This window comes from Cygnus atratus, chromosome Z, assembly GCF_013377495.2.
Source record: "Cygnus atratus isolate AKBS03 ecotype Queensland, Australia chromosome Z, CAtr_DNAZoo_HiC_assembly, whole genome shotgun sequence".
Classification (NCBI taxonomy): Eukaryota; Metazoa; Chordata; class Aves; order Anseriformes; family Anatidae; genus Cygnus; species Cygnus atratus.
In genome coordinates, this window is record NC_066396.1 from 2,327,788 (window position 1) to 2,348,667 (window position 20,880).

Sequence of the window (20,880 nt, forward strand, 5' to 3'; positions counted from 1 at the left end):
TCATGGAGAAGGCTTCTAGGAAAGCCTGCAATGCTCACTGCCTTCAGGAGCCCGATAGCCTTATGGTGTCTGTGAATGCTGGAAAGCTCGACCTCAGTTGAGACACCTGCACTTGAGTTTTTCTCAAAAGCATGACATGGGTGTATAATACCTCGTAGCTGATTCAGCTCACTGAATGACTTATCTCACGGGTGAATTACAGCAAATCAAAGCTGTGGAATGGCTCAAGAAGATAATAGCGCTGGTAATCAGTGATAAGGTATTTACATTTAAGATTAAAAAAAAAAAAGTTTGTTTCAGTTTTGTGTGTGTCCTCTTGTATTAGGCTTCTAGGTTCAGGAGCTGCCTTGCTGCATATCCTTCCCAGCATGGGATGATGACAACTGGGGAACACTGGCCAGCGTTCAGGGCTCCAAGAGAGGATAGGGACTGACCCTAAAGTCACGATGACCAAACGAGTATGTTTCTATTTTAGTCTGGTTATTTTTGGTCTTGTAACAGATGAGGCCTGCTAAGATGGGGTAAACAAGGATTTTCTCCAGCGTGTGAGTAGTTGGAAAAACAGCCATGTGCGTGCTTTGTAACTCCACTGACCTCTCAATTACTCTCAAGTAATTTAATGTTTTTTTAATGACATTTGTGGAATGCAGTGGGTGTTTGCAAAAGATGTCAGTATAGGACTGTAGCTTGCAAGGAGTGACGTGGTCACAGCTCGCTGGGAAGCCGAACGCGTTGTGCAAAGGCAGGATGGAAAAAACAGGGATGTGAGTGACCTTTCCCATGTGATATGAAGTCTGTCATGTATTGTGAACGTCCCGTCCTACTCAAAGCAAACAGCTAGAGAGGAGACATCCTTTTCTTCTCCATCCATCCATCCTTGGGACTTTCCGCTCCTCTTTGACCCCTGGTACCACCTTCCTTCTGGTTGCAGCGGAGGGAGGAAATCTGCTCAGTTGAGATGCCTGGGAAGAAACGTATTAACTTGAGTAATCAGCATGATACACCGGGATACTGAAGGCTTTCGAGAAGCATGTAAAACAAGTTACGTTTTTAAGGTTTTAGTTGCGTTTCAGAGCGTGTCTGGAATAAACTGGGGAGAGGGGGAGAGAAAAGGTGTCTCCCCAAAAGGAGCATTACCTAATGTCATCTGCTGTAATTTAGACTGTCAGGCTTTAACAAAATTCTTTAATTTATTAACAAAATTGTTTAACTTATTTTCTGAAAAGGCAAAAATATCCTCCTTTCCTGCAGCCTCACCCCTGAATCTTGCACGGACTGAATACTGCAGTGGATGGAGAAAGCTTCCAAGGGAATCGTGCAGAGGCCGGAGGAAGTTTTCAGGCTAGTTACTATTTAACGTGAATTGCTGCAAAGACACAGTGCTCTCCTTCCCTAAAACGTAAGCTTCAGACTTCACTCATTTTTTTTTAACATCTGAGCTAACAAGGTACATGCAGGCCCTGGGACAGCGTGTCCATCTCATCTATTGCCATCTGAAGCTTAGGTAAAGGGTCAAACTTCTGGTAAAAGTTTCCTTTTCAGCAGCTGAGCCCAGCACCTCTGTGAAATTGGACGTTTTCTGTTTCTTTGTAACTGGGAATCCTCTCCTTTCTGCTTTGCTGGATTTGAGAGAGAGGTGATGTGTAAGTGAGGCGCACAGATTAGTCTTGTCCCTTTCGTGAGTCTCTGATCCACTCCATGACTTGCAGGTGCAAAATGACATTGGCCTGACCTGAGCTCCTCTGTCTAGCTGTAGCTCTGGGAGAGGCAGAAGAGCAGCAGCCTAAGCAATCTGCGCACATCACAGCGATTCAATGTATTTTAATGTTTTACGAACTATGGCTTGCCTTAAATTGCTAGTGCCGAGCTATACAGCATCCATATGGATCAGCTTTCTTTTTATGAATCACTTCCCAAGGCCGTGTTTGACTCGAGAAATGTTTCTGAAATCCATCCATCTCTATCTGGGCTGCGTTTATCTCCAGCGCTCCCCTCCAGGTCAGGGAACAGCTCCGGAGCGGGATCTGATACTAATTCAAAACAGATTGAGGCTTTTCATCAGAAATCCTCTTTTTTTTTTTTTTTTGTAAGCGCACCGTGGCAAATCTGGACATTTAATATGCTCGAGGATAATTTTTTTTCCCCCCCAGTCTTGCAGATAGCCTCACTCTGTGAAATACGTTGGCCCGTAAAAGGAGGAAGTGGGTCCGTACCGAGGGGAATTTCTGCCAGAGCTTTGCAGGCTGTGCTCCGGGTTTGTTGCCGGGCTGCTTGGGGGTTGAATGAGTGATTTGGAGGGGGCAGGCTAGGAGATGGGGTGATACCGGCCTCTGGGGTTACTGCGAGTCAGTGACATTCGATTACAGCAGAGGTAACACCTCAGGCCCTCTCTTCCAATAGGAACGGGACTTTGACGGGGCGAAATCAGGAGAGTTTGGTGGCCAATGAACGCCGGCTCTCGGAGTGAGTCACATTCATAGTTTCAAGTTTTGCGGTCTGGCAGATCCTGGGAGATGATTAAACCCACATAAAAGAGCATTATTAATACAGCGCCTTCGGTTCTCTGCTGGCTTCAGCTCGTGTGCAAACGGGAGATGGGGCAGGGGCTACCGGTGTGTGCGTGTGTGTGTGTGTGGGGGAAAATAGGAGGGGGGGGAAAAAAAGATTACTTAACCATGCTGGAAACACGAGGCACTGCTTTCCCTGGGGGAAATGCAAGGCTGGGAATGCTCTGCGGGCTGTGAATACCTGCTGGGCTGTTATCACGAGTTCCCTAGCCCGTACAAAGCCAGAAGCTGTGGCAGGAGCAGGATTTTCCCCCCAGGGACAGGACCCCCCGAGCCCTTTGCTGTTGGGCGCTGGGGGAATTAAGGGGGGCACGTAAGCCCCTGACGGCTTAGCCTGGGCTTCCCTGGAGCATCACCCACCTCTGTGCGTCCTCCTGGCAAAATGCTCGCTGTCTGCCTTGGAAGCATGCCCCTTCCCTCCCCGGAGTGGCCGCAGGGACCAACTCACCGACGAGAAATCGAGTTTACGTAATCCTTGTCTCATGTTGGCACGATTTGTCCCGATTTCTAACGTTAAGCCATTTTTTTTTTTTAATGTTTCTGTCTTCAAAAGCCTTCTGTTAGAGAAAGTGTTTCTCATTATCAGCTGCGGGGCTGCCAGACCTGGGAGGTGTTTGTTTCCTATTACTCTCCTTGTCCCTCCTGCTGTGCATGATTTGTCCTAGAACAGAAGACAAGGAGAGCCCTAGGAAAAAGATGTCACGGGGCAGGTGGGTGGCTGGTGGCCCCCCGCATGGTACCCCCCCCAAAATGCCCTGGGAAGTCAGACCTTCGTCCTCCTGGGACCATGAGCACTGTCTGGGGATGCCAGGGGACACCTGTCCCTGTGATGTGTTCTCTGCCACCCCCCTGGCCTCCGTCTCCCCTTGCAGCAGGGACGTGGGTGCCATCCTGACAAATCCTTACTATGTTAGCAGTCGAGGGAGAAAATCCAAGAGAGAGGATGGGAAGTGAGGCAAACTACAGCACAATTTCCCAGCGTGACCTCCTCAAAGCTTTGTCGATGAGGGAAAATGGTCAACGAGGTTTAGACAGGAGATGCCTGCGGTCCTAATATGCTCTTGCTACTCCTCCTGTGAGTAGGACTGGGTTTTTTTTGTTCTCCCATGGCCTTTGACCCTCTAATATCCCTTGCCTTTGCCTAATACAGGTGTTTTCTCCGTAATCCTGCACAACTCGACCACCCACCTCACCGCAGGCTCAGATGCACAGGGGAACGCCACAGGAGAGTGAGCAAAGCTGTCTTCACCTTCTCAGCCTCCTCACAGGCTCTGCAAAGAGTCAAAATAACTTTCAGGTTGCCTCCTCCCCTGGCAGAGGAGGAAAAGGGATTTCTTTTTCATCCGTGTTATGGCCCCAGGCTGGCTGTTCGGTGACCGGATCAGACCCCAGCCAAGGTGACGCCCTGCTGTGCTCTGCCCAGGTAAATAGTCCTGCAGCGGCTTCAGGAAGGGCAGTCCCAGACTCGGCTGAATATTTCTGCAGGCAAATAACTTGCCAGTATTTTTGGAATGAGGCTTCAGGAGAGGGGGGAAAAAAAAACTTGCTGTTCCTCAGGACCTAAAGGACCCCATCCAGGACCTAAAGGCCCCCAGTCTGCTGCTGCTGTGCCAGGCTGAGTGTTATCCCGAGCTTTACCAGCACTGAAATATTTCATTTCCCATGAAATCTATGTATTGGTGAGGCTGTTCTCATCCCTTCAGCTTCTAGTGACGAAGCGAAGTGCAGCTGGTCTCAGCCATCTAGACTGGGCTTTCAGGGCTTTCGTCTGAAAAGGAGATAGAAAATAGTTTTTTGAGATGTGCCTCAAAAAGAGAGCAGGTAGCAATGTTTTCTCAGGGCTCTGCTCCTGCACCTTTGCCTGGTGTGCTGTGAAAGGTGCTGAGGAGAGCTGAAATGGGAGCAGCAGCTTCCCTGGATGAGTGGGGTAGCTGGGAGCACACGTCTGGACACCGTTCAGCTAGCAAATGGAGCTCATCTCCCCCTTGTTAACCCCTTCCCATTATTTATCACACCCTGGCCACTTAATGTGCTTCATGTTCGGTGGTAAATCCTTGGGGCAGGAGCTTTCCCTTGTGGGGTGAGTGGGAAGAAGCCCTGGCTGTAATAACCACCAGGCGTGCCAGCTGTAAGATCACTGATGGAAGGCACATCCTACAGTCTGTAGACAAATAATTCCTTCTGGCCAAAATTCATCCAAATTTTGTGCTTCTTGTCTTCAGGGGAAGAAGCAACAGTGGCCTGATGAGTTTTCCTTGCTGTTTGTGTAAGGTGAGTGCTGGGGGAATGGACTGGCCCTTAGAGCATCCCATCCTGCTGGGAAGGACCTGTGGGGTCCCTTCAGAGAGGCTGACTGGGGAAGGGGAAACCTACCATAAGCGTTTAAAAGAAAACCTCACTGAGAAAACTTTCTCTAAGTACTGGAAAGCTATTTTTTTTCATCAAATTTACACTTCTGGCAAAGAGAAATTCCTCGCTTCAGAGAAATTCTCAGGGATTCGTCTTCTGAGAAAGCTTCAGACCACTTTAGAGGGGGATTTTTGCAGAATGAACTCAGCGGATATGTGCACGCTACGCACTGACAGAAGACGTTTTCATCACGGGCTGAGGCACTTCTTGTTTCCTTGAAATGTTAGATGGGGAATTTGGTTCGCTGCCATCAGCTGCTGCTGCTCAAAGAAAACCCACAGTGCGATCTCGTATCAGTAAAATATTAAAAATCTCTCCTGCCTGGATCATTTGCTGTGAACTTAGGAGCCAGGACTTTGGGGAGAATCATATAGGTCAGTCTTGCATGTAGGTGTTCAGGAGGCTTGTATTTTGAAAACCTGTTGAAGTGGGTCACTTAATTTTGCTTATTAATGGTTTTAGTTCTGCTAATCCACATCCTCAACCCCTTTCCCTTTTCACTCTCCCTTCCGACCAGGCTCTAAAGATGAACTGCACTCGTCGGTAGCTGTGGGTTGCTTTTCCACCTGTAGCTGGATGTTTGTAAGGTAGGTGTTATCATCTGGTGCAACAAGGAAACAGCCCCTTCCAACAATGTACTTTATTCTGTACTCTGACTGGCATCTCTGTAACCCAATTCTCCAGTAACACTTTATCAAGTGATAATATTTTTGCTGACGTAGATGTTGGCAACCATTTTCCCCCTTTTTTCCCCCAAATTTGGAAAACGGACTGACTTTAACACTTTATAGAGGCAGAACCATTCCTTGGTGCTGTTAGCTTCTCATTTTTGTAGGCAGCAGAATTTAGGTGAAAAAATTCCCCCCCCCTCCCTCCCTCCCAAAGTGCTGTCTGCTGATTTTTGGGGCAATTATTTCCTGGGAAAGCAGCCTTTGAACTGAGGAGCCCGAAAGAGAAAATGAAAAATTTGTTTCCTGATAGTTCCTTCTGTTTTTCTATGATTATGCATGCAAAAACACGATGGAAGTAGAAATGCAGTTGGAAAGAAAATAATCTGTTGCAGCGGTGCCTAGAGGTCCTGAACTCGGTCAGTAGCACGTTGCACAAGAGTTTGTATGTGGACGGGGCTTCTGAGGCTTCAGTCCTAAGGGGGATTTTTCAGAAATCCTTCTGGGCTCTTGAAGCAGAAGCCTCTTCAAAACAAGATGCCTGGAGAGCTGGGAAAGCACAAGCAGGTCAGAAGGCAGCTCTGCAGACACCCTGTTGCTGCCTCATTCAAATATTTGTTCAGCTTGCTTAAAGTGCTTGGAGTTTCTTGTGAGGTTAGGTTATAGACACAGCCTACACCAGGGACCAGGAGGGTTTCCAGGCTAGGACAGTGTCCAAAAGGGAGCAAGGCCAGATTTTAGTACTGGACAGCAAGAGCTTTTGTACTCGGAAATGCTGTGTGGATTTGGACACAAGATTAGTCTAGGAAGCCGCAGGGTTTGGATATGCCACGAGGTCTCTACTTCCTCATGACACTTGTTATCAGCCTGATGTTGTTTCTCTGGCAGCTGTCACAACTTACGCAACTGTGTTTTATATCAGCGGCCCCAAATACAGCTGTAGGAGAGGCTCTCCTTTGGCCTCTCGAGCTCAGCAAAGGTGCTCGATGGTGCCAGGTTTCCAGCCATAGCTTCGGCATGGGTGTCAACCATTTGCTTGGATGTGGACATTTCCAGAAGTGAAGGTGTCACCTGAAACCGTCCCTCCTCAGCTCTCTCCTATAGGAGCATTGGAATTCAGTGTCACCCTCAGGACTGATTAAAATATCTTAATTAACCAGAAATTAATCACTTACCTATGTCGTCTTCCCAGCACAGAAAACTGCTTGAAATCACTGTAGCTTGATTGCAGAAGCTCAGGGGCTAAGATTTTAAAGAAACTGCTAAACACCGTGAATCTGAGCCAGCGACAGTGTAGGAGAGCGAGGATGCTCTGATTTTCTTTCTTATCCCATCACGAAAGGTAGCATTCTGCTCCAGATGTGCAAGGCTCCGGTAAGCATAATCCCACCACTTGGCTTTGTTTTTAATTTTAAATTATCTTTTAAAGATATAAAGAAGACATACGATGGAAACAGAAATGTTTTTTCTTCTCTCTGATGCCTGCTGAAGGATCGTGGAGTTTCTCTGGGCACGTTTCCAGCTTTGTGAAAGGATAATACAGTGCTGATGATTTTCAGTACGTACAACTGTAACAAGTGCATGTGGTTTCCATGTGGAACTGAAAGCTTGTGCTAATGTCCTCCCAGGAGGGGAAAACCGCAGCCCCATGCAGAGTGGTTAGTAATTTTGTACCTTCTTTGTCGAGCAGGTATGGAAGTGTTTTGGTTTTCAGTACACTTTACTGGGTTTGGAAGTGTCTCCGTCCGTTACTTGGCTATAATCTGACTTCCAGAGAATATTGGATATGTTAAAACCACTGTTTACCTGGTCAAGACTCAAGAAATAATTCTGTTCTCTTACAAGGCACTGATTCATGTAGCTGCCACCCAACGCATCGTAGGGACTGTTGAAAATTGTGATTAGATAGACAAACTGAGCTACTGCCTGAGAGCATGCTGCTTCACTAAATTGCGTTTGAAAACCCAAAGCATGAGGGATTTTGACCATGTGATAAATTAGGGCCTCACACAGAAAGTTGCCTGTTGTGGCTTGGCAGAGCTGGAAGAACTTATGTGGCTATGTATATAGATAAAGATGGCTAAAATTGAGACAGGGCAGTGGGCAAGCTGAAACAAAAATGGCATTAAAAGCTGAGGAGCAGTTCTGAACAGCATCAGGTGCTGTCACACCACATAGGATGTTATTTGACTTAAGATATATCTTGCCCCAACAGTTTTAGTGAGGTACCGAGGCCAAGGAGAACATCAAGGTGTTGGTGAGGTGTCCCTGATGAGTAGTACGCAGGTATTGGGTGATCACTGCACGTTTTTTAGAGACTGTGGGTTCATGCACACGTCCATCTATCTTCTATCATCCACCTGTGATCCGTAGATCAGACCTTTCTTGAGATTTCGGTCACAGGAGACACTTCTTTCCTCCTGCGTAGGACCATTGCCAGCTCATGACCAAGCTGTGTCTGACCCAAAGCAAACCTCCTTGCCCACTGGAGCAGCACCTTGGGGTGCCAGAGCTGGGTCGCCGTGTTCCTGTATCCCTGTTTGAAGGGTCTCCACAGCCGGGGAGGAGAACACCTTGTTGTGTCTTAGCTCGTGCTCACCCAGCCGTACCGCTAGACAAGACGGGAAGATGAAAGAGTACTGAAAACATAGATTTGGAGTAAAGGAACAAAGATAAAGGAAGATAAAACAAGAAAATGCTTTCTTAAGATTATCTTTAATTACAGAGATCGTCCTTAGCTGGCTCAGCATGTTGGCTGGCACTTGCAGCTCTTTCTTCTAGGTAGAAGCAGCTGAAATCTCTCTCTTTAACTCGTAGAGGTTAACATCATCTTCTCTTGCTTCTATTAACTAACAGATCCCAAATCTTTGTTTCCACTCTTCCGTAAGAAGAAATCCAGAGCGAAACCTGGTCTTTGGTCTGTGGGGCTGCAGAAGTCCATAGGCACCTTGCTGGGGCCCTGTGCAAAGAAGCCAGGGAAAGTCAATGGGCCGCCAGTGTTCCTGCACACATGGCCAAACCCTCCACGGAAAAAAGTTAGAGGCCCAGGAAATAATGAAGGCTGAAAATGCTGGCCGTAGGGTTCAGACGCATTATGTTAAAAATTAACAGAGACATGTGAAAACCTCAGCCCACATCTGTGGTTTGTAAGTGAAGGTTTACTGTTGGGCAAATTAGTGCTGAAGTCTATTAACTTGTTGAATTCGTTGACCTTCTGATAGTTGTGTTTTTGTAAAGGCTGCATTTTGCTTTTCAGCACTTCTCAACGTTATGCGAGACAAGTAACAACATCAGCTTTCTGTGGAAATCTCATCTTGTCCTCTCCTGACATCTTTATGGCATGCCAAATATAGGGTAAGGCCAGCCAGAGAGCTAATGCATGCACTGAGTGTGAACTCCTTTTATTAAAGAGTAATGAGGTTTGGGATGGAAACCAAGTGCTGGTTCTGTGGGTAAATACAGGCACTGAAATAGAAGTGTCTAGGGTAGCCTCCTGTTAATTGCTGCGTGCATCTGCTCACATTGATGTTGCATCCAAAAGCAAGAGAGGAGGTTGAGTGCTCAACTCCACGTATTTATTCCCCGGATGTGGCCACTCAGCTGCCAGGTGGAGATGTGGTGACAAAATACGAGCTTAAAGGCGGTGTTTGGAGTTTGCCTACAGAGGAAATGAAGACAGAAAGACCTTGGAGGTGGCTGGGTCAGGATTTCCGAGGGCTCTGCCTTTGGGGTGGCTGAACTTCAGACCTGGTGCTGAGACGCTTGTGGTGCTCAAGTGGGGAGCCCTGTGGCACCAGGGTGGATTTTTTTCCAGCTGATAAGGAATGTTTCACCCTTCCAGCTTTTCCGCACTTCACCTGAAGAGGAGCTTGTTTGCACCACCTGAATTTCTAGGGACTTTCCCAAAGCTTTTCTGTTTGGAAACTGCTCAGCACCCAGCACCATTCTTGCACCGTGCAAGCTTCATTCTTTCCTCCTGCCATCCATTATCCCCCATCTGCATAGCTGCCTTCGTGCTTTGCATCCCAGCGCCATTTCCATGAGAGTAAAATTAGCAGCTTGAGTAATTATGAATAAGTCGCGTTAGACAAAGAAGCCTTGAGGCTGATTTTAGGAAGCTGAAGTGTCTGGCATTGCACTGAACAGCAGCAAAAAGGTCTTTTTTTTTTTTTTTTTTTTGAGTCTACCAGAACTACCAAGGTGTTTAGGAACCCAAATCCCATCGACAATGGTGGGGGCACAGGAGGATTGATGTTCAAGTGTTCAAGGCACCGTGGTTTGGGGTCTGGTCTTCCTCTCCGTCGCTGGGCAGTGCCCAGCAATGAGCACGGCGAGCTGTCTTCATCCTGGTGCTGCGATGCCAACAGTCACCGAACTCTTACCGAAATCAGGGGGCCAGCCTCGTGCCCTGCTCATCCCTGAAGGCCAGGGATGCCTCAAGCTGCACCTGGTTAAAAAGAAGAAAGCCAAAGGTCTGTGCTCTGCCTGGTTTCCAAACCTGAAGCTTGTATCAGGCACATCTGATGAGGAAAGTGGGTGCTGCTGAGCTGAGTCCAGGACAACAGCTGTTACTAGTAAAAAATAATGATGGCTTTTACTGGGAAAAAAGACTGCTCACTGACAGCAGAAAGAGAGTTTTACTTGAGTCAAAACTGCAGGTTCTGTCTCATAATAGCCACATTTAAAAAAAAAAAAAAAAAGTTAAAAAGACAGCCTGTAGAGAATTACTGCTGTCATCTCCAAGGCTTGATGAAAATGAAGGAATCTAGTTTGTTTTTTGCATGTTTTTGCACACGCATTTGCATCAGAGTAAATAAGTTTTAGTTTAAGAAATGTTTAAATACATGCTGAAGAAGTTAGGCTTCTGGACAGTCTTCCAAAGGGTACCAGTGCAAACCCCATACGTGTGCTGGGGGGAGCCTCTGTGCTAAAACCCCTCTGTAACAACTCTGTTCTGTTTTTTTGTTGTTGTGTTTAAGGGGATTGCTGGAGATGGGCCTGTGAAGTGGCAAGCCCAGAGATCATGTCAGGATACACACTGGAGCAATAGCCAGGGGCACCAGCAGAGCCAGGCTGCTACGAGCACGTGTCTGACCACCGTCCTGCAATGGCAGCCAAAGGTGCAGTCTCGGGAGTTTAAGTTATTTATTTTTATTTTTTCCATGCTATAAAAAGGCTGAAATGCTTCTCCTATCGTTTATGCGTGGAAAAGGTCTGGTTCTGAACTAGAAAACCGATGACTTTACCAGCTAGCTGGTTTTGAGCGTTACTCCCCCCAAAGAGTGGCACGAGGTGACACGTTTCAAAAGCGTGCTTCTTCCTGCACCACGAGACCTGTTTGAATTTCATTTTCCACTTCAGGATGATCTCCCAGGCCCTCCAAGTTTTTCTGTTACTATCCTGCACCGTTTGGAGCCGTTTGCTCTGCCAGGATTCCTATTTTGTTCCAGCTGTCGTAGTTCCTCGGGATTTCAGTCTGCCTGGCCGGCTGTGACATGCAGACTAAAAGCTTTGTTTGGCAGAGGTGCTGAGCAGCTTCTTGGCGAGCACACTTTACTGTACATGGAGACACAGGGGAGGAGAAATCTCCTTTTGTCTTTCTCTTCTCTGATCCAGCCTTTCTTCAGACCACGCTGCTGCTGGTTTACGTGAGTTTGCTGAAGGATTCATTTCACAGCATCTAATATCCACTGATTCTTGCAAACTTTCACAGGTTTGCTTCCTAAAAAAAGAGGTTTAAAAAGTTTTGAGTTTTTTGTTGTTCTTGCTAGGAAAGTGAAGAGAATCACTGTCTCTATCCCTGCTGCTCCACTTGCAGCAGCCTGAGAGGATATCACAGGGCAGGGAGTTCCCCAGGTGCATGAAATCACTGCTGATGCCTTTGACTTGCTTTTATTTTGCTCCTCAGTATTCCCGCTGAACCACTCCAAATTGTGCTAGCCTCAGCACCAGGTTCATACCAACATCTCTTCTTATGTTTTGGGTTCCTAACAAGCAGTCATTTGTCTGCTCTGAATCCTTTTGGTATATTTTACGTTGTTTTCCCTGCAAAGATAATTTTACGAAGAGTTGCAGTGTTGCACGTACTGAAAGGTCATGGGAACCTCTCGCTAAGATTAGCCCAACTTCTTCTTATCAATAGCTTTAAGTGGTGTTAGCGTTTTAAAAGGAGTACTGTGTGAGCATTAAAGGACATTTCTTTTTTCCCCAAGTACACGTTGAAAAGCACTTTTATCCCATGTCTAGGGCTGGGCGCTAAATGGAGCTCTATCACCATGGGCTGATGTTTTTTTATTCAGAGGTTCACAGAGAATGCATTGTTCGATGGAGAGCCGAGCTGCAGAGGTTGGAGCAATTTCATAAACATAAAGTTATGGCAAGGTGTCCACCAGGAGCCTTTGGATGGAAGGGAAACCCTACAGCACAGGCTGCTAAGGAAATGAGCTTTACGTTGCTCCGCCCTAAGAATGGAGGGGAAAAAAAACAACAACACTAAATCAAGGTGTCATTGCCTTTCACTTTGCTCAGTTTGTCAATACCAGGGCAGAAAACATCGTGTTGTACGTACAGGAACTCGTCCTGAATTTCTGAAAGGATTTATTGCTGAGCTAACACCTTCCAGCACAGAGCATCCTGCTCCGACGCGGTGGCCATAGCAGTGATGCTGTAAGGACACAGACACGTGTTTTTCTAAAAGCTGAGAGCTGAGCCTCTCACCATAATGGATTTGATTTCTTAAATGGCTGCATTTCTGCCTTTTTTTTTTTTTTCTAGAATGTGTTGTCCTTATGGAGAGAGAGATTTATGCTGGGACCTGCTGCCCTGATGCACTGCATCCCCTACAAACCCCATGGTCATCCTTGGCGCAGAGACTCCCTTCTGACCAACCCAAGCCCTGCTGAGTTCCAGTTAAGTGCATTTTTACTGATATTGTGGATGAAGTGCTTTACTCAGAGGCTTTTCTGTTCCCCCAAGGGCTTCATTGGCATGCCCAGGCCACAGGCTTCTCTCACGCTTGCCCAGCTCTCAGAAAGAGGAGGAGAAATAAACTTGGAGAGACGCTGGCTTCTGCAGGGGAAGGATTAAAGCACCCGGCGATTTCTGAGAACTCCCCTCTGCAGTGATGACAAATATCCTGACACAACTGGAGAAAGACAAAGCTGTCCCCTGAGTAGGATCAGGGCTGGCTAGCACAGCAGGAAGAACTAGATGGGATTCTCTGAGGTTTTTCTTTCTCTGAAAAGAACAGGCCATGCCTCGGAGAGTCCTTCTTACCAAGTGATGCTTCCCTCCGAAAGCCAAAGGCCTCTTCAACAAAGGATAAGTTATCCAGTTCCTTTTTATTTACCCCCATTATTCACAGTCGGTTGTATTTGGCTAAGGCATGCCATTGAGAAAGGCACCGTCTGGGGCTGAAGACATCAAGAAATGCAGATCTATCATCTCCCATGACTCTTCTCCCATGTGAGTAATCAACTGCTTTGCCAAAAAGCACTTCACTCTTAATTTGCAGTTGTCTGCCTTCAGCTGCTGCTGTCCCATTAGCACCCATTTACTTTTCCTCCCAATCTAAGCTCTTAAATGCAATGAGCAAGACCCCCTTGAGCCCTCCTTTTGCTAGAGAGGGGGGGGTTCCTGGGGGCATGCCCAGATTCCCAGGTGGATGGAGCCCACTGTGAGACCTTCCCAGCCTCTCCTTAGCTTGCTGTTAGCCTAGAGCAAGTCTTCTAGCTTCGAGGGCCAGCAGAGATCCTGATTCATCTCCGAGCACCCTGACCACGAGCGGCTCGGCTGAGCCCTTCATCCCCCTCTCCCCAGATCGTGGGCCTGGGGTGACTGCTGTGGGGGCGGTTTGGGTCTGCCCACGCACAAGACTCTTTCCCAAGGATCCCCCTTGGGATGGTGGCTGAATATACAGCTGGATTTGCTTCTTGGTGCAGGCACCTGAAAATACTACTTCTACCTGTGAGTAATTTATCGAAACTTTCTTTTTATTTTGCATTGCTAACAGCTTTTCACCGTCACTGCAGATGCAGTCCCTGCTCCCTTTCCAACTGAAACCTTCCAGGACACGTTTTCCCACTGCGTAGATACCAACTGTAACTGCAACTTTCCACACGGCTCGGTGAAACTGGGATTTGTCTGAATACTTTCGGCTGGCTGACATATCCCCGTCATCCCGTGCAATTGCCCTGCCCTCTCTGCTAGCTGCTGTCCTGCCAATGCTAATATTACCCACAGATTTTATCAGCGGCCTCGCGTAGGCATATTTCAGGATTGCTGATCAAAAAGGTCAATTAGCATTGCGATATTTCTCACCTAATAAAAATTATTGGAGCCGATTCCAAAATTCTTGAGATTCCGAAGGCATGAAAGCTTTCCTTTAAAAGGAAAGGAGAGATGATGCTGCATGAAGGAAGTTCTCTAGGGTTTGAAATGTTTGCCTTTTTTGCCCACCCTGGAACCTACAGTTCCATTCCCTCACATCATAGCACCTGGGGGATTTGTGTAGAGGAGGGTGAGGAAGGTTTGGTTGTGCTGCTTGGGTTTTTTGTCTTTTTTCATGGGGGGTGGGGAGATGGAGAATGTGCCAGCCTCTGGAAATGCTGCTCCTCAACGGGAGTTCAACAGCCTTGTTGGTTTTGAGAACATGTCAAAGGGCGAGAATAGACAAACTCATGCTGCGACACAAATACAAAAGCCCTGGGAAATTCAGGAGTGGGTAGATCTGGGGTCTCCCCTGCTCCTAAATTGAAATAGTCCAGGCAATAGCACTGACACTGCTTATCTTCCAACACTTTTCTGCTCCATCACCCCGAAACGTGTGTGTGAGGCTCCTGCAGCCACTTGGGTGCTCTCGCAGGGGCTGTGCTGCCAGCAGAGTATTTTCTGCTTCAGGAGTTTGGTGTTGACAGTGTTATATTTTTTGGCGGAGGCTGCTATGACTTAAAAAAAAAAAAAAAAAATGCTTGCTCCGGTTTATTTTTAATATACATCCTCAATGAAGCCATTGTTGGGTATGTGACTGCTCAAAATGTGCAGCCTGAACTTCGCTTTTAATTAACTCCAGGCAAAGAAATTAGGAAAGCAGTTGCACCGTGAGTGTCTGTGGCAAAAACATACTCCACAACAGAGTGGATGCACAGTAGTGTTCTTCAGTGCTTATTTTTTTCCAGTGGATAGTACACAAATTTGTCTGCCTTATTGGGGAGCCTGATTATGCCACTGGAACTGATCATTTTTTGTAAATATTTTTTTAATAAGTACCAACCAGTTAAATAGTTCTACTTGTAGTTTTCTACACAACACCTAATACAGCAGAAGAAGTGGAAGCAATGAGCAATCTGATTTTGTCTCCAGCTTTTACGCAGTTGCTTTTTGAGAGTAGTGGGATGACAAGGTCTTTCCTGCGGCTTATGGGATCAGTGGATGAGATGAACTGGAGCTCTCTTTGTAAGAAGGGTAATGTACAGAAATTATTTAATTTCTTCTTCTAAAGAGAGATTTTGCTGATGTTCTGCTGGCTTTTCTTTGCCTGTCTGGAGTGGATCTGGAGGCTATAGTAAAATTAAGAGAACGCTATGATTATGCCAAAAGTTTTTCCACTGGAAATGGTGGAACATTGACAGTTTTTGATCAAGAAGCTGACATAAATCAATGGTCATACTTCATCTGTTGACTCTATCATCGGACCCTCGGACAGCCGCACCTGAGCATCTTCTTGTGTTGGAGGAAGGCACAGAGAATGGATAGGAAGCGTCAAGCCCCAGTGGGTAGGAGAAGGCCAGCTGGTGGGAACAGCAGCATGGGGCTGGGGCTGGCCCTCTCAGGCAGCTCGGGGACTTCGGGAGCTGCAAGTCCCAACAACAGAGAGGCAACAATTCTGCTGTTGTTGAGGGACATCTGAGTCTGTTTGTTTGGGCACGGCTGTGGCCCTTTGTGTAACAATACAACCTTTTGTTTCAGCACAGCTTTTGAAGTTGAAAGGCAGCGTTCATCCAGGTACTGAAGCCAGTTTGCTTTTAACGAGGCTTAAAGGAGCAAATGGGGTCCTTACAGCTCCCATGCAGCCATACGCTGTTGCTAACACCGGTGGAGGTAATGTTGAACAGTGACACAGCTGCCCAACGGTTGTGCTTGTCAGCAGCTGAATCTCTCCAGAAAAGGAGAATTTCAGTGGATATCAAGTCTGAATGTCCAAACAATAATCCCTTGCAGCCTGGTCGTGCTTGAATGAATGCTCTGGGGACTCCCAGGATGAGGAGAGATGGAACAGATCTGTGAAGGCATCGGAGCACTTCTGAAACGCACCTTCCCTTTGGGTTTCATCTGGGAGCCAAAGCAGAGGACTTCTCAGTAAGAGAAGCTTCAAGAAGCCGTTCCTGAGCCAAAATGAAGCTCGGGTGTGGACCGAGGACCAAGCCCTGAGCTTCAGATGCAGGCAGGTTAAAAGGGGGTGCTCTGGCTGCTCCTGCTCCCAGGTACTTGTGCTAGCGTCCCCAGCTCTGCTGCACTGGTGGTTAAGCTCCCATGGAGCAGCTGCTCAACAGCTGCAGCTTACGCTTCCCATATGAAAGAAAGCCCAAATCTCTGTGAAATTTCCAGTGGTTTAACAGCTGCTGCTTGAGCCAGGCTGTCTGTGCCATGTACATGGGGACGCTGTGGGGGGAAGAGGCAGGCCAGACAGCTGGGAGCTGTAATTTCTACAGCCGCTTACTTTTTAATCTGCCTTTACTCATGTCAGGGCCTTCTGAGTGAAAATTTGAGAGCGAAGAGGCCTTTGGACTGCTTTTCCTCCCTTTTCTCACCCCAGCCCCACGATTGCGGTGTGTCCTGTGAGCCAAAGTCTGTCACGAAAGGATTTATTTCTGGGGAAGCTTTTCGGTGGGCTTCATCTCGACTAACTTCTAGACATCCAAGCAAGTCAACTCAAAAGCTCATTATCGGGAATGCAGAGGAGTACGGTCCAGCAAAGTGCCATTCAGCTGAATTGGATGGCATTTTTAGGAACAGACAACTTGCTTTCTGAAGACAGGAGCTGCCACTGGCTCTCAAATTCCTTTTTTTTATTTTTTTTTGGCTGCAGCTGGGATAGACCCTGGGATGTGCTGGATCTTCTGGGAAGGCAGAAGGCAGAGGTGTCCTGCAGAGATGATAAACTCTTGAAGGAGGAGAGCCACTAAAAATCAGGAAATCAGTTGTGTACTTGGAAAAACCCACGCGGAGTCATTTGCCGAAGGTTCTGGAGGGTGTTTAAAATATCTACACGTTAACAGGCTGTGGTGTGACCAGCTGGCCAGCCTGGGAGAGGAAAGGTTTTATGCCCAGGACGTAGCGGGGAAAAGTCTGGGTCACCGGAAGGGCTTCGTTTACCTCAGTCAACAATAAAGTGCAGGCTAAAATCTGTGGTATTGCTGGGATTTCTTCTAAAAATGCCTGGTGCAAAGACTTAATTTTATTTCCTGATGTTTTGCGTTCTCTCTACATTTATAAAAAATAAAACAAATCATTAATTCTCAATCAAAACCAGTTCTTAATTCTACTTCTTAATGAAATTGCATTTGTGCCACGAATCCCTTATTTATCCTTAAACGTGATTTCAGGTTAACCAAAAATTGATGTGTTTTTCAGCTGTGGGAAGCACTGGTGTCGGCAGAGGTGTTGGATGTGGTGATGCAGCAAAATTGAAGACGCACTGAGGAGGTCTTGTCGTCTCAGCACTGGATTTTGATTGGCATTTCTCTGCTTCATTTCTTGGTAAATGAGACTCCAGTACCAGAACGTCAGTCCTTGCTCAGGGTAACAAGAGGAATCACACCTTCGGGGAAGAGTTTCTTCTCCAGTGAGACAGTGGCAGGTCATTTATCTCTTTCTTTCAGTTGCCCTGATTGAAGTTGTAACTCAAGATGTGATCTGAGTACAAGACCAAAACGTAGGTGTCCCAAAAATCCTTGGCCATGTGGAATCTTGTTCCTTTATCCCAGCCCTTCCTGCAGGTCTAATGGCTCCAAAGGGCTGGGACATGATGAAAGGAGAGAGGTGGAGAGGCAGAAGGAAGACCTTGAGCTGAAGCTGTTATACCAAGAAGGCCCCTGCATCCCCTGTGTCTTCCCCAGCAGTCTGAACACAGCTTTGGTAACCCTCTAAAAGCTCCACGAGCAACACAAACTGGAGTTGCTGTTTGCAGCTGTGAGCTATGGGACTTGGGTCCAAGGATGGCTGGAGGTCCCCGGACCGATGGGAGCTGGGCTGGCCCCCAGCAGCTCTTGGGATGAGGCCATGGGCACGTTCCTGTGGAAGGCACAGCAGCAAACAGGGCTGATCCTACTCAGTTACTGGGGGTTTGGCACACCAAAACCCTCTCCTTGGCACAAAGAATAGAAATAAGTGTCCGATGTTGTCCCCGTGGCACGACCACCCTCACCAGGGGGACAGGACACGCCATCTCCTGGATGGTCCTGTTTGGGGACACTGGTATGATGCCACCAGTGGTGGCAGGGGATGAGATAAAATGACAGCATCGCTTCTGTCCCTTCTCTCCCCCTGTTGCTGGGTTAGTCCCACGCTGGAGCAGGGGCTGGAGGCGGCCAGAAAATGCAAAGCAAGAACTGTCAGTCGCGGGATGGGCGAAGGTTTGTTTTTTGTTGTGTTGTTTTAAGCGGCCCCTGCGAGCAACTGTTGTGTGCGAGGGGTGGGAAGGGGGGGTTGCCATGGCAAAAGGGGATTTGCAGGGAATGAATAGCTTTCTTTTTCTCCTGCGAAATGAATGGGTTGCTAAGACCTCCCTGCATATGAAGATTGTAGGTGTTACAGTTGGTGGAAGAAACCGCGAACAATATCCCCCCCAGCTTTACGTTTTACACAGGCCTCTTAATACAACTCAATCTTATTACACAAAAAAATGTGATCTCAAGTGTAGATTGAGAAAGACAAAATGTTCCCAGTGGGATCTATCTGTGCCTCTTCCCTAGTCCCCTCCAACAACGGGGATTAGCGGCAATGTTTGCACTGACTGTAACTAGGACATAAAGACCATGCTTCATTTCTTCCCATTCAGCTAATTCTTTACATTGCAGACACTACAGGAGCCATTTATGTGTTTTTTTTTTTCCTTTGTGAAAATGGGTTAGGGTGGGAGGGGGTGGGGGGGGAGAAATCTGCTGAGGAAACTGTCGGCGTCGCCAAAGAAAAGCATCCTTTCAGGCATTAGCCCCTGGCCCTCCTCTGCTGGGGATAAAAGAAGCCGCATCTGATGCCATGGCATTTGTAGGCAGTGCTGCTTCGACGTGAAGACCATGATGTATTTGCAGAGCAACTTCTAAGAAATAAAGTGGTTTAAGGTGGTAGGTTTGACTTCCCAGATCAAGGTCCGTGGCTCTATCGGCTCATGGGAGAGCTCACTCTCACTGCTGACCCCTACCCCTCCTAAAGCACAATACAGCATCAAATTTAAGCATGGTTTTTACTTTTATTTATTTATTCTGGGAGACTTTTGGGAGTCGGGATGTGACCATGTGGTTTGGCCAGGACCCCAGGGAAAATAGTTTCACCAGCCGCGTTCTCACTCGTACGTGCCAATTGACAGCGCTCGTGTTTTCCTCCCGTTTGGAAGAAAACTTCTCCAGCGGCCCCAAAAACACTTGTGGGATAGGATTTGTGCAAAGAGGCTGGAAGATAAACTTGGTTCTGAGCAGCAGAGTCGCGCCATGACCTTGGCTTGCCTTGGGAGGGTCAGCGAGGCAACGTCAGCCGGAGCATCTTCACGCAGGGCCTGAACTCTCTCCTTCTGCGGGGGCATGGGATGGGAGAAGGGACAGCAATAATATGGCCAAAACACCTCCTGGCTGACCCAGGGGCAGGCTTTATCTGCTCCAGAGCCGCGCATCAATCTTGCCTCCGCAGACAAGATGTGCTGACTCACTGCGGGTTCAGGGGAGGTTACAGGGTGAAAATGAAGGCTTGTGAGATTGAAGGAAGGGCTCATAAATCTTTCTGAGTTGGAGGGCAGGCAGGGCCCCATGTCACAGGCAGCGTCGGGACACGGTGACCATCTCTGCCTCGCGGCTGAAGGCGAATACTATACAAGGAAGAGCTACAGACCAAACTGTGGAGCTTCAAAATATGCATTGAGGTGGTTTATTTCCTTATTTAATCGCAAACTTTCAGTCTCAGAGAGGAGAACTGCGCGGTGCGGACACACCTCTTGTCATCACGGCTTGAAATTTGGTCATTACAGTTACAGAGCGTAATCCATGCAAGGATTAACCTGGATTTGTGCAGACAGGAGAGGAAAACTGACCACAAATTGCACCGTGCATCTTGGGTGACCCCAGCTAATGTGCCCCAAATGTGTGTGATATTGCATCCGCTATGTCTCACCTCCATTCTTGGCAGTAGGAGAGAGAAGAGATGAATCTGAGCTGTCCTTTGGGGAAATACGGCCTGGGCAAGGAGTTCACCACGCGCTTTGTGGCGTGATCCTGCACGTGCTTGAAGTGGAGGATGATGCCTGAGTACGTTTCTCTGCAGCACGATGAAATATCCTAGGAATGGGCAAGAGCTGATACGCACTGCGTAGTTCTGGGCTCCTTCCAGCAAAGGGAAAGGGTGAATGGTACCTCGGAAAAAGTCATGCTTATCCTGACATATTCATCTGATGTTAATAAATAAGAATGGAGGAAGTCTGTTGTCGGATTCGGAGCTGTGTGTTGGCTCACCCCTCACAGTCCTGTGCTGGGTGAATGATTTATATCTCTAAACCCAAAGGACTGGGGATGAGAGTTGCATTTTGTTTCCCTGGGATTACCATTGACTCAACTTGCTTTACGTTTCCATTTGAAGTCTGAAACAAAGACGGTTTTAGTTCATTGCTGTCTAACGTGAATGATGCTCTGCCCTTGCAAAAATGTAACGTACTCGTAAACTTTAGTGTTCTTCTCCTTTACCATCTTCCTGGACAATCTGTGCAAGAAAAGAGATCAAACATCTGTGCTTCTCCAGAACGGAAACCAGTCATCTTTGAATGAATTTAAAGTGAGGTCAGCATGGACGTATTAACATCTGTGTCATCTTTACCGTGCAGGTAGGAGAATTAGAAGGGATGATAGACGTAGGATGGAAAAAATAAATGTAATTGTGACATAACTACTTTTCCCAAAATGGAAACACTGACATCAGTCTCGTCCCATGTCCTTTTGGTAAGTTGGTATTTTACACGTGCCAGGAAAATCATTCAT

The 20,880-nt window shown here is 47.3% G+C and overlaps 1 long non-coding RNA gene across 7 annotated transcripts; it reads left to right on the forward strand.

Annotated features, from left to right (window-relative positions):
* The first annotated feature begins 338 nt into the window (after window positions 1–338).
* Window positions 339–16,079, forward strand: LOC118254616 (uncharacterized). 7 transcript variants are annotated; one of them, XR_007709222.1, is made up of 13 exons: window positions 708–1,041; window positions 1,252–1,399; window positions 2,401–2,463; window positions 3,718–3,990; window positions 4,790–4,838; window positions 5,494–5,563; window positions 7,074–7,302; window positions 8,901–8,998; window positions 10,624–10,764; window positions 12,215–12,310; window positions 12,419–13,108; window positions 15,611–15,742; window positions 15,863–16,079. It is a non-coding gene; the product is annotated as an uncharacterized LOC118254616 (long non-coding RNA). The 7 variants fall into 7 exon arrangements; XR_007709223.1 differs by lacking the exons at window positions 15,611–15,742; window positions 15,863–16,079 and adding exons at window positions 13,656–13,936; window positions 15,005–15,600; XR_007709219.1 differs by lacking the exons at window positions 708–1,041; window positions 15,611–15,742; window positions 15,863–16,079 and adding exons at window positions 339–458; window positions 13,656–14,568.
* Window positions 16,080–20,880: the final 4,801 nt, after the last annotated feature.